The sequence below is a fragment of the Ostrinia nubilalis genome, chromosome 3 (genome assembly GCF_963855985.1).
Source record: "Ostrinia nubilalis chromosome 3, ilOstNubi1.1, whole genome shotgun sequence".
Classification (NCBI taxonomy): Eukaryota; Metazoa; Arthropoda; class Insecta; order Lepidoptera; family Crambidae; genus Ostrinia; species Ostrinia nubilalis.
In genome coordinates, this window is record NC_087090.1 from 7,043,386 (window position 1) to 7,062,221 (window position 18,836).

Genomic DNA, 18,836 nt, shown 5'->3' on the forward strand with positions numbered 1-18,836 from the left:
ATTTTAGTTGTAGGCTAGTACCTTCTTTCGTATATATGAATACCGTAGCCCGAATACGAGAAACCGCCACAAGTAAACTTTATTCTACCTAACGGGTGTTTTTTTTAGAGGTATACAACTTTAAATTGGTTACACTGTTTCTAGTGATAGTTAACTTGATAGTTGGGGGTACATTTGTGGACAGTAGGTTTTGCCATTTCATAATTAAATAGAATTACTTCAGAACAACTCTTGCAAATTGTGTAAAAATGTATTTTAAAAATCATGGTTCAGTTTTCCATACAAACGTCCATATTACGGTCGACGTAATTTTCGTAACCGTTAATTCCTCGGATGAATGATATTAATGTGGCAGAGCTATGGTTTCAACAAGATGGTGTTACCATCCAACCAGCACGCGACACATTCAATTTATTGCGGGAAACATTCGATGAGCGCATAATTTCACGTGATGGATCTTTGAATTTGCCTCCACAATCGGGTGATCTCACACAGACCTATGGATTATCCACTAGTGCGCAGATAAACTACGGAATTCATTGCCAACATTCGTCGCGTTATTGCCAATGTATGTTGTTATTTATTATTATTGCCCCAGTTGCTCGAAAAAGAAATTGAAAATTGGACATCTGACTACTATTTCAGTTAGAAGTATTTTTTATGGGTTCTTTTGCGTCATCACCAAGGGATTCTATTTGCTCATTGTTTTCCGTTCTTTTTATTATTGCATCAAACTTTTACCCCTATTTTCAAAAACAGATAAACTTTATTTCTATTTATACGTCGAAACGCCATACTTAAAAGCCTGACTCGTACAAAATGTGACCCCTCGTTCGTTTATCGTTAGATTTTGTAAGTAATAAGTATTTTTTTAAATAAAACGGGGTGTTTCACGAATGCTATTATACGGAGTTTTCTTATAATAGGATACTAGCATCGTCGTTGTTGCCTTGCATGCGCGCTGGGATGCTAATCAGTACACAAGGTAGGACTTTTACGACAATATCCACCAGCTCTCTGTGTTACGAGCGTGTTCAGAACTTTAAACGTCTCATTTGCTCGAGGCTCGAGTATATTACTTAGGTACACTGGGTCTTGTTTGTTTACAAAATACTAGACCTCCACTCGCGGTTTTACCCGCATGGAATTAAGTTTCTGATTCAACACAATTTAAGTTTTGCGTGCGCAATAGTTTCAAGTTCACGGGGGACTCTCAGACTGTGCCTGTGTCGTCCATTTCGGTTCATTTTATCGTCTCAATATAGAACACAAAATATCATAACAAATTCGTTACACGAGCCATTTGGAGCCACTCTTTGATGCTACAAAATAACATAAAATCGAAACCTTTTAGATTGTCTTAGTAAATTCTCAGAACTTGGCACATATATCTATATTAATTCAATAGAATAGTGGCTTAGAGCTATTCGTTAGCGGATTTCAAACTAACAAAGCAAATACATGCTAATATCATAATGAAAACACAGATTTTGCGATAATCATCCATCCCACTCGCGGTATTCACGCTATTTACGACAGAGCTTTGCGCTAAGCTTATTAAACTAACGACCTGTAATTGCCTTCACATCAGTCGTAGGACAAATAAATGATTCTGCGGCATGTGGTGGAGCAAATGCTATTACGGCAATCAATTCAACATTCTATAAGTTCGTTGTTGTGTTGCTTTAATTTGCATAACATTAGTAACTATAAAGGAGAATCTTCTTTATTTTTATTTCATGTATGTATGTAGTAAGTTTGCTTACTCTGCATTAAAAGCACAAATAGAAATAGGTACCTTATTATCAAGTTTGCCAGTTACATATTTAATTTCACTGCCTACATTATCATACTTTCGTAGTTAAACGAGAGTAGTTGAACTGTTGGGAAGTAGCAACTATAGTGTTTGTTCAGACGTTGTCTTGGAACACGGCGCAATACCCGGCAGAGTTAGCTAGTTACGTAACTTGGTGTTCCTGTTCCGAAGCTTGTTAAATTAACAAGATTGCTATTGATTTTTTGGGGTGAATTTATTCATAAAAATGCAAATGAAATGCCTCATGTCATGAACAGGTATAGATTGTTTAAACTCGTATACGCGTGGCACCGTATACTCGTATTATAGAATAGAATGGGTGACCCATTCGGTTAAATTATCATAACTTCACGAACAAAAAATATCGATGTTTCTGGGAATTATAATCAACTAGCTTTCCGTCCGCGGCTTCACCCGCGTGGAATTTTGTCTGTCACAGAAAAACATTATCGCGCGCATCCATGTTTCAAAAACCGGGATAAAAACTATCCTATGTCCTTTCCCGGGACTCAAACTATCTCTATGCCAAATTTCATCAAAATCGGTTCAGTAGTTTAGGCGTGAAAGCAAGACAGACAGACAGAGTTACTTTCGCATTTATAATATTAGTATAGATTCGTTAGCTATTGTGTTATACATATTGTGCTGACTTCAGGCGCGGCGAGTCGCTGCGGCCCCGGGCCCATGTCTCTTGGACTTTTAATCTAGACGAGTCGAGTTCCAGCCGGTAATGAGTAGCGTCGCTCTCAGACATGCGGTCGCCATAATTGCCAAACTTTGTTCGAACCCAAGTCACCCGCACTCCTCCACTTGTCGCGCGCCATTGTTCTCATGGTAACGCGTGTGGCAGATGCCTTTGCTCAAAGATACTTGTGAATCCACATCGAATTAGGCATAATTACTGAAATTACGAGCAATCACACATTCAGTTTCGTAGCATTAAGTAGGTATATTGGTGGCAATTTTGTTGTGAATGAAAAGTATTGCATAGTCAGTGATCTAAACCACCCATTTATATTTTAGGCATTTTTAGAAACTCAGACTTTTTTACATTTGGGTGCGGCTTACTACTTCAGCTCAGCTATATTGTCTTAGCGCAGTAGTCTTAAAAAATAAAGCAAGATTGGGTTAAAATGTCCGTTAAAGCATAGTTTATTTAGAACACACAACATTCAGATTATTAAACTCCTTGGTAAAGCCGTAGCATTAATAAAATATCCCTGAATAAGATTGTTCGACGTCGACTAAGTAGTTTCTGTAAAGAATTCTCCGTCCCTAATTAATTAGTTGAAATTACTAAGTGAAATAACTATCCCGGAGTGCTTGAGGCATATTGAAGCGCAATTGGGCGTAAAGCTATTTAAATCTGAATAGGGCATTGTGAAGGCGCGTCACCTTGATTCAGCGACGGCGCCTCCTTAATAAAGTTAAGAGTGCCGTCGCCTGCGGAGCCCGGGCCGGCCGCCCACCGCTGCCTCCGGCACCTTGCGAATCATCTCCAACGGCTTGAATGCTCAGCTCAGCCGTATTTATATCCGACATGTGTGCAATGAACCAATCTATTTGCACCAGACTCAAAGAAATAAACCACCTTTGAAGGTCTCTATCCCAATATGTTTAAGACACTCGTCCAGCTTTCACCTCCCAAACGCTTAACTCGAAATACGGACATTGGTATTTCTACTTAATTTCCAATTAACTACAAGGAAACAGGATGCTGAAAATAATATTAGCATTATTATTCCCTCTCCAATTAGTATCTGTGAAAATAATAAGTACGGCCTCTCTTAACGAGATCAATTTTATTTATCCGAGACACGAGGCATAACATTGTCCGACTTCATGTTTTGTTGTTCCACTATATTTTTGGACATTTAGTTAAATACACAAGTATAAATGTAGGAGATGACGACAAGTCAGCAGAGACGCTTCTACTAAAATATCGGCTGGGCGTGTTGCGAATTGGACAGGAATACATGATAAGGAGAGTTATGGCGTGTTGCCTAAACAGCAGACTGGAGGTAAACGTATTCAAAAACAAGTTCAGCTAGTTAGACACGTGACGAAAAGTTTTAGTGAGTGACTGTACTAAACAGTCACTCAAAAAATATTCTTGTTATTTGTAAATTAGCATGTAATAAAATTCTAATCTGGTTCTAAATCTCGAAACGTGTTTCAGAACGATGCGCCGACGGTCAATATTACTGGCGTCCCCATTAAAATCTAATTTGCTTTAAACTTTACTGCGCGACTTTCTGTTTTAAGGCTTTTCTTTTTCATTGCCACGTCTTGGATAGCGGGTTCTTTTTGTTTGTTTTTGTTTTCCTTTCAAACAACCTTACTGTTCGACGTAATGTAGAAATTTTAGGTTTTAGCAGTTTTTGTTTTCCCCGTAATTACTTATTTAAAACGAAATGTTGTATAATAAAGTATTAAATACTATTTATTTATTCTCTTCGGTTATCGTGGTACCTCTGGAGGCTTAGGACATAATAAAACAAATATATTATTTCATTCTGTCTGGTATAGACAGCGTTTTATATTGATGTAATTTATCTTGCCACTGTACTTGTACTTCATACATTACCTACGTTACGCGTGCCATCGTTGGTAGATAAGAGTATTTTAATTAAGAGTGCTTTCGGCTGTAGCATAATATTTGTATTTTGTAAAGTGTAACAGTGGGAGCGCGACCGTTCACCGCGAAACGGAAATTCACAGCCCTTCCATTTCTGGTTATGCGCCGATTTATATTCTGCGCCCACTCGCCGCCTGAGAAATCTCATGTTGGAGGTGCTCTTTCAATTTGAATCGGAACACTCGGATCGGGGAATAATGTATTTCGATATCGACCCTCCGTTCGGAACGGATCCTCCTGTTTATCGCCGCTTTCATTTATTCGGGCGTCGTCGCGCCTTTATTTTTTCAACACAAACTCGGTGTCGCGCTGTTTATACGACGCGCGATACTATTAGCAGGGTCTTTGTTTGAGACGCAGCCAGATTGCGTCGCTCTGACTAAAGGATAATTGAATTGTCACAACACACTACCGCATTTGTCCCTCAAAAGTTATTTTTGGATTACATTTTCCACGCCAAAGGAACCTCATATTATGTAAGGAATGTTTAGTATATGTTCCTAATACAATAACCATGGATTACAGATATAGATACGCATGCATATAGATTCGTTGCGGCGAATAGTTACCACGGTTTTGTCAGATATTGTGGTTAATGATAGTGTCACTCTTGCGGTCGACAACCACGCATCGCCCGTATTAATTATCCGTCCCTAATTAAATATGTAATTCTCGGATTTAGCATTAGTAAATTTCACTGGCAGTTTTCACGCTTAAACTCCTGAAACAATTTTGATCTATTGGTCCAGATGTTAATTGAAAGTTTACTAATTTAGCTAATTGATAAAGTTAAAAATCGCGGGATTCTTCATTGAGAGTATTTATACTTACCGAAAAAAAGTGGGTGAAGCTCTGATTATAATTGTGAAATTAATATATTTTATTATTACATTGATCATTATAAAGCTTTTACCAAACGAATCTAAAAAGTAGCTTGAAAGCTATATCCAATATTTTTATACTCGTAGAAGCTACGACGTCGGAGCTACGGATGAACTATTACAAAGCGGCTACGGCGCTTCGTCCAAGTTTCTTTATACGCTACGAAGAACTATCTTCCAATCGCCTTTGAGATACAGCCATGGGCTGAAATGCGCTAAAGCTGAATCTAATAATATACTTGTGTATACGACAGGTCGACAGAGGCTTGTTTGGAATTTCTACGACGCTGCGGTAACTAGGTATTTATTGTATGTATATCGAGAAGTCTTGGGTTCGGGTCCTATCTGAAGCAGTATTTTCTTCAAATTTTCAAATTTTCGCAAGCTGAGTCACACTATTTATGCATGTAGCTTACAGCACGAACACCCTTAATAAGATATTTAAATAACAGTAACGCGTCACAGTGTCGTTGATAAACTTATGCTGATTCATATTTTTTTCGTAATGGGCAAACATTTGTAACGGTTGTTTACGCTGAAAGTAATCGTATCGGGGATATATTGTTGTTGGTAGCCTCATCTAGCATTCGAGTCGCGATACGGATATCCTGCGGGCCCTTAACCCGCGCCCTATTTCTCCTATTCCGAGGACTATTTACGTCGTTTTGTTTGATAATCTGCTATTGTTTCGTAGGGCAACGCGGCATCCCTGCGAGAATTATGCGAGCTATCTATTGGGAACGTGAACGGCGTGCGAATATGTAATGAATAAATAATGCAAACTTCTTCGAGCCTGGAATGATAGATTTACAAACTCCTTACGTCAAATCTACTCGCATCTGTTTGTTTAAATTGATGTTTAAATTTATAAATAGAGATAGATGATCTCGTGTTCAAGAGTTGGAGTATTGTTGACTAACGACAACCGAGACATGCGTGGTAATTATACCGTTGTTTATATTATCATTCATACTTGATACCGAATGTTAATAGAATTTTTACTGCTATCAAAGGAAATATGCCCCTATTTGCCACTTTTTTTTCTTCTTTTGTACACCAATCCAACAATTCGACAATGACTCGACAATTCGATCCATAAAACCATTTCGTTTCTGTTTATATCCCTATTTTGTATTTTCTTCTTTCGCGGTTAGAGTTTCTCTATACAGAAATGCTCTTTCAATTTGAATCGGAATGGCCGAATTGGGGAATAATTTATCTGGAAAGTGACTTTTTTATACCTTCCGCCCGATGCCTACTCGTGTGTCCAAAGTGCTTTAGTTTTCCTGTTCTTGTTTTGCTTTCTCATCAATTTTGTCGTTACGACTGTACGGTACTGGGTATCTGGTTGATAGAACAATTAAGCTTCAAATCCATTTTTGCACGATTCAATTCAAATAGTTTTGTGATGAATTCGCATTTTAGGAACAAGCTTGCGAACTTAATTTAACTTAGTGTAGGATTAAACATGGTAAATGCGCTCGTAAATATGTGTCGTGTCGTGGCGCCGGACCGCAAGGGGCGCAGACCGCGGCTGCGGCTGCTGACATTGCATTAACACTAGAAAGGCCGCCGTCCCATTTTTGTCCCACTCGCGAGTTTGATCGTCTCTAACTTTTTTATTTTTCAACGAAAGTCCATGAAACTTTTTGACTTTTCCTGATTTATTGAATTTTATCATTTTTTAATGTTTTTGATAATATAACATTATTAGAAAAAAAATTAAAATCGGTTTTACCTAGAAGCGCCACTGGGTCATTTTTGTCCCACCTTGGTATTTGCAACAATAATTCGATGAAGAGTCCTTGTTTCGAGGAAATACGAGAATGGGGAGGTGAGGAACGCTTAGGTGACTCGTCACAATGCAGAAATGTAAATATATTGTACTAGTTTTTGCCTGTAACTTCACCTAGTAAGAAATTAAGTTTATCATAGAAAGACCTAATTTCTTGACACTTATCGCTGTTATTTGACCAAATAACGGAATATTATTGTTAATTATAGACTATATTATGTTATTCTGAAATATTAACAATAAAACTGCAAAGTTTTATTAAGATCGGCTTAGTATTTTTTGCGTAAAAGAGTGAAAAAACAACAATCGATCTAACCATGAATCCACACTCACTTAGTTCAAGTTCAAGGCTTATATCCACCCATTCATCCTTCCTATCCGTTCATCGGTTCATCCATCCATCAATTCATCAATCTTTATTAATTTTTACATTTATAATATTAGTAGGAAGGTGACTTCAAGACATGGGCCAGTTCATACATTGTATGATTTGATACATTTTTAAAATGTGTGACTTATATTTTTTTTTTAAATTAAACGTACATACTTTTCATTGTAACTGGTAAAAAACTTCACTGTGTGTGTACGGATAACAGAAAAATAACCATACCGATAGAAGTTCCTAAACACATAGTAGACCAGAGAGACAAAAAACCGTACAAAAAATCTTTGTGCAAAATGTGCACTATTATTTGTAAGATATTTATTATTTCTTCAAAAAGAATAATGAATAGTTAAATTAGTAATTTCATAATTTTAATACAGTATAACACCATGTAATATGTGACCATTTTTATATGAAACCAAAAATATCTGTCTTTAATTAATTCAAAATTAAAATTGAATACATTTATATTTTTAAAGAAATAAGTACATATTGATTTAACTGTATAGATAAACCATTTTTTAAGGATACTACAAATAGTTTTAACCATAATGTTCATGCCTGAAACTAAAAAATGTTACAAAATATATGGTGGGACAAAATTGACCCAGCGGCGCTTTTAGGGGGGTCGTAATCTTCGGCACTTCTAGTGTTAAAAGGAGGAGCGTGACCGTCTGCACATTACTCGGCTCTGACTTAGGTTTGTTCCATGCCCCGCCTCAAGCGTCTTATTGAAATCTAATTTTCGTTAATCCTTGGAACGAGCCCGAGCGGCAAAGCGAAGCTATTGCCTTCAATATTGTCATTGTTGTTGCTTAGTTTAGTGCTTTTCATTACTATCGTCGTGGACCAGTCTGTTATTATTTTCTGTTTTATACCTAGGTTCATTCTTCGGTTTTGTAGTGAAGTTTTCAATGATTGCGTTTTGATTTATTTATTTATTTTTTTATGCCATATTATTACATATTATGCTTTTATGTACATTCGTCGATTTTGTGTGAAAATATCCATTGTTCGCCTGTTTCGCAATCTTTTTCTATCTGGGGGCACGGCAGTGCCCCCACCAAGTCGAGCAAAAAAGCGGCACGGCCGTACCATCCTTTTCTCGAAGCAATTCAGGCCATTTTCGACTGCCTGTAACTTCGTTGTGGATAAAACTAGAAGGCTGAATTTTCATCAGCTATGCAGGCATTGTAAAGACACGGTATATTTAAAATTTCATTCAATTTGAACCAGTAGTTTAGGAATTATAACGGGTCAAAGTTACTTAATTTTGTCACTCACTGACTCACTGACTCACTGACTCACCGATCATCAAAATTCTAAGGCACTTCTAGCAGACCTAGAAGCTTCAAATTTGGAATATAAGTAGTGTTTGGTGTATGAATCAAGGAAAAACTAAAATATTTGGGGGCACGGTAGTGCAACCGCGAAGTCGAGTAAAATTTTTCAATTTCGGTCCAGTTTTCTAGATACATAACTGCTGTCTACAAAATACAAAAAGAAATGAGATTTGGGGGCACGGTAGTGCAACCGCCAAGTCGAGTAAAATTTTTCAATTTCGGTCCAGTTTTCTAGATACATAACTGCTGTCTACAAAATACAAAAAGAAATGAGATCCCATCAAAAACAATACTTGTCAAAAAAACCAAGTCTCGCAACTCAGTTGTTCTACGGTAAAAAGTTGTGAGATCCATGTAATACCAAGTCCAGGCCAGGAAATCTTTAACGTTTTACATAAATATATTGACTTGGCCATCGCATGAAAACACGTGTAAATTAAATTATTTAGTGCGATGGCCAAGTCAATAATTTATGTAAAACGTTAAAGATTTCCTGGCCTGGACTTGGTATTACATGGATCTCACAACTTTTTACCGTAGAACAACTTAGTTGCGAGACTTGGTTTTTTTGACAAGTATTGTTTTTGATGGGATTACATTGTTACTTTGCGGTTTGATGTCGTTCGTGTGCTCAGCTTGAGTATAATATGAGCTTCATTTGGATAATACTCATAGGTACCAATTTTTGTAGCATAAAAATCTCATAAAACAAAGGTGAACTGACTAACTGACTGACTGACTGACTGACATAGTGATCTATCAACGCACAGCCCAAACCACTGGACGGATCGGGCTGAAATTTGGCATGCAGGTAGATGTTATGACGTAGGCATCCACTAAGAAAGGATTTTACGAAACTCCACCCCCAAGGGGGTAAAACGGTATCTACGCGTACGAAGTCGCGGGCGGCCGCTAGTATATTATAAATCCTTTCTCCCTATATCTTTTCATTTAATCTGCCGCTTTTGTTCTTTCAGTAGGCCTAATATAAACGCCTGTAATAAAAAATCGGCTGTAAAATATTTTCGGATGATTGGTTTAATCTGGCTCTGTCGGTAGCGCCGCTCGCCGTAAGACGTATGACAGGCGCTTAATTTACCCGCGGCTCCGCTGCGTGCCGCTCCGAGCGGTCTTGCGGCGCTAGGCGCTACAGTCTGATTTATGTTATTTGCACGTAAAGCGGAATTAATGGCTTTATTACTCTTCTCTGTTTGCTGATCTCGGATTCCGAGCGCTGTACGCGTCCACAGCTCAGCCTAAACTACCGAAAAGCGCTTTCAAATGAGGGAACTTGTAAACACGTAATGTATTACGGTTTCAGATATCTCCGGAGAGGAGCAGTCCCGTAATGTCTTGAGATAAGATTTTCGCCTGGAGGTGAATAAGGGGGAATCCCATTCCGTTTAGTGCGTGCTTAAGTGAATGTTTGAAAATATATCCAATAAATCAACGCTATAGTTAATAAAACGAAAGTATTATACTCACGTGGAATGTTATAATTCTTTTTAAGTAATATTGCGGAACGTATAGCCAGGCGGTGCGCAGCTCGCAGGTGAAAAATTTGAGCGACGGTACGCGCCGGCTCGCTGTGCCGCGAGCTTAGTGTTTTATCTCGGCTTAGCGTTACGAGGATTTGTGGCTCGCTAAGTAAGGTTTTATGCCCCAGGAATGGCAGCAACTTTACTCCCTTGATAAAAATGTATCTTCCACGTTCCAGCGTAGTAATTCACGAACAGATTTGTGATTGTCTGGCTGTTTAGTCAGGACTATTATTTTGAAGGAATTTATGGTATATTATGGTCACAATCACTGTCAAAATAACATAGCAAAGTTAGTTTGTTTTGTCTGCATATAAGCGTCAACTGCAACAGTGAGTTTCAGCTGGGTTTCCTGCTCTGTGCGATCCGTGCCGGAATTGCGAGTCGTAAATAACCTGCTTCACTTTTGCTTTATTTCCCTTACTTTACGGAAGCAACATTCAAAATTATTTTATGTAAGTAGCTAACATAGCTTTTATTTTGGTAGAAATAATTTGAAATTCATATCAAGAGTGTTACTAAATTAACGTCAAGCATCATTGACGCTTATCTAACGCAACCAGCATATTTTTCATTTAGACATAACATAGTTTTTGATTTGATGAAAAGCAAAACCTTTTATACGATTCGCGCAGTTATATACAAATAGCCACACAAAACGTTTGGAACGGTGCGTTGTATAGAGGCAGCAGAGTGGAATGCAGGCGGTGCGACGCGCTATTCAGTGTTGTGTGTCAGCGCTGTCGGTGAGAGCTTGCAGGCGGCAAACCGAGCCCGCAGCTGCAACCGTACGTACGGAATGCGGAATTATCTGGGTACACCTCGCATCGCCCAAATAATTCATCCCCTCTGACCTATTGCTACCTGTGCAACCGGAATTTTGAAACGTACCTACATTTTAACACCAGAAAACCGCATTTTGTTTTGTAACATTTTTCCCCGCACGATCCCTTGTCATGAGCACAAAATCTGCTGTAGAGGCACTCACGAATTGAAAATATCGCAGATCTAGCGAATTTGCCGAACTATTTTCGAATGAATCTTGTCGACAAAGGTTCGGCACATAGAACACACGTTGGATTTCTTTGATCTGGAAATGAAGAATGTTCACTAATTTTGTTTTTTAGCTTTCTGTATTCTCTGTTAAAAATAAAAAATACACGTGAAAGAATTATTTCGATACGTTAATTAGTTTCCAAGATATTGAATTTTAAAAGTGCGGGCGGCGGCCGGCCCGCCATTTTATGCGCGTGACGTCATATTACAACGACTGGCTCATATTTGTATGGGTGGAATCTTGCAAACTGAATTAAGACCCACTTCCAGGCAACCGATTAAGCTGAAATTTCGCAAACACATGTGATTTGGATGACCATGCAATATTATGATGACATGGAGCTGATCTGATGATGGAGCTGGAAGGTGGCCATAGGAACTCTATAATAAAACGACTTAAATGCATCGAGTTTGGGCTCGTTCGTTTTGTATTGATGAGTATTTTAATTCTATATAGTAATCGGGGTCTAATGATGGAGCTGGAAGGTAATTCGCAATAAAACGACACAATCGCATCAAGTTTGGGTTTGGTTCAATTTTAATTTCTGTGATGGGTCTGGGTGTTAATATGTATAATAAGTTTGTATTTACAAAAAAAAAATATTTAAGTATGTTTATATCCGTTTTCTAGTGAGCGGACGCTGTGAATGTACGTCACACGGGGTCACGTGACCGTCGGCGGGACTCAATATTTAAGCGAACTTTGAATGCCTATAAAATCATAACTACTGGGTATTTTTGAATGAAATAAAAACTAATGTATTTGTAAATGTAAAAGCTTAACTGTAACATAGGTTTCAAGTGATTTTGCATACCTAGTAACATTCTCAATTGAACTTGTCATTCAAAACGAACGTCTCTGGAGATTCTCAGTCCTAGTTGTTTGAGGATGTAAAATTTTAAATTTTGTCATTCTTCATTGTTATTATACTTTATTACTTGAATTTATATGATACTCTTATGTTTTTGAGTTTACAAAGTGATGAAACCATTTCCATAAAACTAGAACATTTAAATATACCTATGCAATTTTTGTTAGTAACCAAAATTCGACACGTTATGATTTTGTTTTCTACTATTGTACGAGACTAAAGCTAAATAAATATATACAACACATAGTTTTACAAGTGAAAGAAATGTATTGCAGCTAAAGGACTATCGCTATGCTATTTACTCTAACGAGTCGGAACTATGGTTCGTGGGGTTTGTTTAGATTTCATGCGGGGTGGAAACAGTGGAACAAAATAATCAGATTCATCAGCCCTTTGTCTTGGCGTTTCTCTGTTAGCCCGGTCGTCGGGTCGGACGCGAATTGTCTGTGTCGATTGTTTACTTCGTTAGCCGTGTCTCTATCTGCACCCGCACACACGCTGCCTGAACGTTGATCGTAATGTTGTTATTAAAGTAAATAAGTACGTGTATTTCTTTCGTCCCGTGTGGGTGTTGTCTCGATTACATTGGCATAATGTAGAAAAAAATATGAACTCTAAAAATCATGTTGGCTTTACGTTTCTTAGTAGTAATAGGCTTTCTCGCGGAGGTTCGTAGATGGCGGCACCTGTGTCCCGCGCAGTCTCGCTTCTCTCAAATTTATGGACGCTTTCAGCGCTTTCAACGTGTGCCACCTGACCTGGCGAGCGACATTTTGCCGGACAAATGTCTCCTTGTCTCTATTTATATTGGGTACTCATTCTAACTTGCTTACTATGCTTCGAGTTTGGTAAACTGTCGAGATACATTATTGCCTCGTAAAGTTTACTGCTTTATCCCTGTTTCAGGAGTAGGCTTAATATAAGTTAGTACCCTTCATGGCCTTCATACAGTACGATCATATTATGACATTGATGCTGGAATTTATTATCAATGACCCATATGTATACTTCTTACTTTATGCTGTAGTTAATTAAAGTGAATAACACGTCGTATATTATACAAAACATCAAAAGCAAAAACTCCATTACTGATATCGCCACTGTTCATCGTTTGGAATCTTATTTAAGATTGCGTTTAATTGCAATGGAATCTTTGTTCGCTCTCATAAAGAAAACTTTTTTAATATCAGCGTTACAGGCTGTCCCTTCGATCGGAAACACCTATCAAAGACAGTAAAAACAAAGGGAATTTTATATGGAAGAACCGTTTCTCTTATTCTTTTTCTTTGGCTTCATCGTTAAATTGAAATTGTGCCATAATAGAATCTAAAGTTGAGTTCGTTACGTTCTTTTACATTAAATATTAGATACCTATTTAGGTTTATAGCACACGTAATAAACGCATCATGTTTACAATTATATCGTACATGAAACTCACATTAACTCATACTAAAGTAAATTAGAAAATGTAGTGAATTCAAGTAATGTAAAAAACAGAGCAGGGTTCCATAAAATGTGGCAAGAGAATAGTATTATTCTAACGCTACAGTCACAGACGGTGCGTGAAACAAGAGCCACTGGAAACGATTGTGGGGCTATCTACTTCACCTCAGCTCATGCCCGGCTAGATTTACTTTACAGAGATACACTCCACTATAATATGCAACCGCTTGTTTCTCTTTGTATGCAGCGATGACCTTCTCCAATTCTTGCTTAGGTATATTTTTCTAAAGTGTTTTTGAGGTTTTACTTCTTTTTGAGGCTTTTCACTTTTTATTTTCTGTCCAAACATTATTATTAATGGTACTCTTATTTATATGATTCCCTCGTTTAAATGCTTAAAGTTGTTGCCTTTATTTACATGCGGGATGTTTGCCAACATTTATGCTTTCCATTAGAGCTCTGTTCGCATAACTTTAAAGTTCGCCGAGCGCGAAGTTGTTTTAAGTATTCCCAATCGCCGAGGTCCCTGGCACAGGCTGTGGTCGCACACTGACATCCCGCCTCGGGAAATATAGCCTGAGATCCCACAAAAACTTCACCCTCGTTTTATTATTACTACGAGGCTAATTAAAATAGCTACGAATAGATTACGGGCAGCTTCTGGCAGCAGGCGCTTAATGCGCTGCCTTTACGACGTCACGCTTTATGCTCTCTCATTAGCGCCGTCTCCTCACAGTTTTTATGAATGTACCATTTTTCTACCTACAGTTATTTCAATCTTGTCTGTTTGATTAGTATTTGCAAGTTTTACTTTGTTATTGCTTATGTAAATGATTATTGTGGAAACTCCTACGAACAGCTGACGTTGTAAAGTTCTGCACAAGAGAAACTTGCGGTAGTGTATACAGGATTTACTCGTCTATCGGCAAAGTTAAGTACCGACATCTTTGCATTCGAAGATTTAATGTGTTTTTCTTTCAGTCTTAGTATACCTAAACTTCGTAAATATAAGTACTTATCTCTCGATTATGTCATTGGTTATAGTCCAGTCAATAAAGCATTATAGATGGAAAACTGTAGAACACAATTTCTGACTTCAGGACTTTATTTAGACTAGTTAGGAGGTGAACATAGCAAAAGTCCCCGCCCTTAGCCCTTGAGCCGGCGGGGAAAGGGGGGTTTAAAGTTGCCACTTTTCGGTTTTTCGCTTAATCCTCGGAAACTATGCGTCCTAGTGACATGACTACTATGAACCAAAAAAAGCTTATTCAATTTGCTACAGGTGAGACCGTCAAGTTTTTCTATATCTTGTATAGTTTTTGCGGCATCTGCTCTAGAAGGTCTGTAAAATTGGAAATTTTATTGTTGTCTTACATGTTCCTTTCAGGAGAAAATCGACTAAATCAACATTGAGCAATCATTCTAGACATGCGGGAGCATGTTAAGCCTAGTTCCAGGGAGGGGACTGCACCGTGCGTATATTTAGACGAACCACTTTGAGTCACTTTTGACTCCTCATCACTCAAAAACTACTGTGCATTAACACTTCAAATTTGGCTCATGTGTTGAGACTTGCAAGATATACATCAGTTTCAAATTTCATAAATATGCCTCAAACGGTTCTTTAGATATTGACGTCCAAAAATCTACATGTCTGACCTATAGACCAAATTCTAACCACTTCCAGATGACCTCGAAGGTTAAAATTTGGCATCCAGAAAGGTAGTTATGTAAATACAAAGGAATAAATAAAAAACCAGTAAATTTTAACATTTCACATGTGATAGATAGATTTTAGTGCTCTAAATATCGATTTTTGAACGTCAATACCTAAATAACCGTTTGAGGTATATTTATGAAATTTGAAGCTGATGTATATCTTGCAAGTCTCAATACATGAGCCAAATTTGAAGTGTTAATGCACAGTATTTTTTGAATGATGAGGAGTCAAAAATGGCTCTAATTGATTCGTCTAAATATACGCACGGTGCAGTCTTCTCCCTGGAACTAGGCTTAACATGCTCCCGCATGTCTATAGTGTTTGCTCAATGTTGATTTAGTCGATTTTCTCCTGAAAGGAACATGTAAGACAACAATAAAATTTCCAATTTTACAGACCTTCTAGAGCAGATGCCGCAAAAACTATACAAGATATAGAAAAACTTGACGGTCTCACCTGTAGCAAATTGAATAAGCTTTTTTTGGTTCATAGTAGTCATGTCACTAGGACGCATAGTTTCCGAGGATTAAGCGAAAAACCGAAAAGTGGTACCTTTAAACCCCCCTCTCCCCGCCGGCTCAAGGGCTAAGGGCGGGGACTTTTGCTATGTTCACCATCTAACTAGGCTAAATAAAGTCCCGAGGTCAGAAATTGTGTTCCACGGATTTCTCTCTACACCGTCGTTAAGGCATTCATTGACTGGACTATTACTAAGACCTAACATAAGAATTTTAAGTTTTACATGAGTTAAACATACTTAGGTAGTGTAGCAGTTTGTAGTACTTATGTTCATGTGAAACCAGAATATCCTTTATTACAATTAACGCTGATTGTCTCTACTAACTAACGGCCACGTACGACACAAGAAAATGAAATTATTCCGCTGGTAATTACATGGGTGGTGGGTGGCAACACTATGATAATAACAATAAAATAATCCGATGTCATAGGCGGGTGATAATGGCCGTAGCCGCTCGTTAGCCACGCGGGGATTACCTATTGTTAATGTTTTAATTTGTGTCCGCTCTCCCGCACCGTCCGCGTCCGCGCCGCACCACAATCGTTCGTAGGAAGCCATTTAGAGATACGCGGTTTTTGAATGCATAACTACGCTTTTAGTTTTATTGCTGTGAAATAAAGAGTTTATTTAGTATACTCGTATGCTTATAAAAATAGGAGGAACATATCTACATAATGTAGCAATAATGATAATGACTTTATCCCAACAGATTAATCATGTACCTAGTGATATAAAAATTCAATCGGTGTGACATAAAAAGGTGCCGCAGCTCAGAATCCGCTTTTCATGAAATATGACATCAAAACACATAGAAAATTTTACAAAAGTTATTATGAAAGTAAAAAATCACTACTTGTCTTAATCGTGCAAGTATTTGTAAATGAAATCCAGGGCATTTAACTGTAAAGCAAATATTTTCAATTTGTAATCACACTTTTTTATATGAATTAGCTTACATTTAGAATATAATAAGTAAAATCCATGCGCAAAAAAAAATGTTTTTTTTGTTGACCGGTGTTATTGCTCATCATGATGAGAAATTAATAATAAAGAAGTCAGAAGAATGTTAGAAGCCGTTGACAGATTTTTTCACCACTTTTCAACAATAAAGCTTACTAATTTATTAGGTAAACTTATTCTTACAACAATTATTTTATCATACCTAAAGATCCGAGATTATCGGGACTGACCTCGTTTCTACGTGTGTGTTCATATCGAGTTTTGGGGCGCACGTAACTTTGCCTTTTCGCAGCAATTCTCGCTGAAAGCTGGCGCCGGCCGCTACAGCCGCCCCTCGCCGCAAACTCACACCCTATTGTGTCCATTTCTACCCTTTACAACTACTTGTTTTACCTACCTCAGTTTTCACAGAACATAGGACACTACATTGTTATACTTCGACTTTATATCCTTGGGGTGCTATTGTGTTTCATTAAAACTCCGTTGTACTGTAAACGGTACTCCAGGGCATATTTATTTAGATATGAATTAACATTGAATTATAACATCCAAGAATGACTAATAACTAATGAAGTTAGCATAAACTTAAATAATACAAGGCGCTAAATCTTAAAAAAGCCTTACCTACTAAGTAAGTGTTTTCTTAATTTTTCAGTCTACCCCGTGATGAAATAGTGAATAGATGCCCGATCCCAAGAGCTTTGGCCTTTGTGCTTTACTGTCGGTTTGTTTATTTCAGGGGCCTGGCTCGTAAACACTCGCAGGCCGATATACTAAATTTAAGTTGGGCTTCTTTATTTTCCTTTGAGAAATTCTTTGTGGGTATTATCCATAGCTTGCCTCAACGTTTATTTCTTGTTGAATGAGTTTTCTAAATAGTAATATGTTTTTACTATCATGACTGATTGTATAAGTTTTTATGATTTAGCATTTCGTCTTGCAAGTTTACGAGCTTTTTAAAACGCTTATTCCAGAAGAGGTTTTTGATTCTTGAATTTGTTTCAAATCAATCTCATTTGTTTCTTGGTGGATATCTTCTAGCAGTATACAATGGTTGTGGTGCAATTTAAAATGAGATTATTTAGCACCAAGTAGTGAATGATCCCAGTATAAGATAACAACCGCAGACTGCGCGGCCCTCGCGTGGTACTTAATTTACTGCCACGGCAACGCCACGAGCACGCTCCATATCTACGCCGTTATTGCCAACTTGAAAGCAAGAATGGCATACACATTTCCTTCATATCTTCAGAATTTAAGCGTCTGCCCACTTCAACGTTACATTTCTCGTTTTACTTACAAGACAAGTTCCTGAAATGTATTTGTCGAGATAATCTAAAATTGTATACTTACAGTTTTATTTTAATATTTTTAATGACTATCCGTCTAGTTATCTAGTAGGTATGCCTTTTGCGTTTCTGTTTTAAGAAGATTAATTAGTAGTTCAAAGAAACAATAGTCTAAAAGTTATTAAACTTTCACAATTATATTGCTTTGCCTCAACTCTAAGCAGACGTTGATACTTCGAACATCAAAGGAAAATTGCGCTCACTTAAGAAGTTCTCTACACTATTAATAATTTACTCGAATTTTAGTAAATGAAGTATATCAGCTGAAGAGAATACTTGATATCGATATTTGGTAGTTGGGTAGGCACGAGTATATTTCGAATAAGGAACGCGAACAAAGGTGCATGTCCTACATTAGGCGTACTTAGATGGAAAGCACAACTCTTTTATCAAGCCGCCAGACCCCTCGCCGGCGTTTTGTCACCTCTTCGAGAGGCTTACACCGTAAAAGGAGAGAGCGGGCATTTTTCATGACTTTTCCACGCGGATGCATTTCACCACTTCGCTTCAATGGCTTGTG

At 37.7% G+C, this 18,836-nt stretch overlaps 1 protein-coding gene across 1 annotated transcript in view; it reads left to right on the forward strand.

The window, feature by feature from the left end:
- Positions 1-18,836, forward strand: part of LOC135087581 (E3 ubiquitin-protein ligase mib1) — a 172,338-nt gene that overhangs the window by 8,440 nt on the left and 145,062 nt on the right. The gene's annotated exons all lie outside the window — the stretch shown is intronic.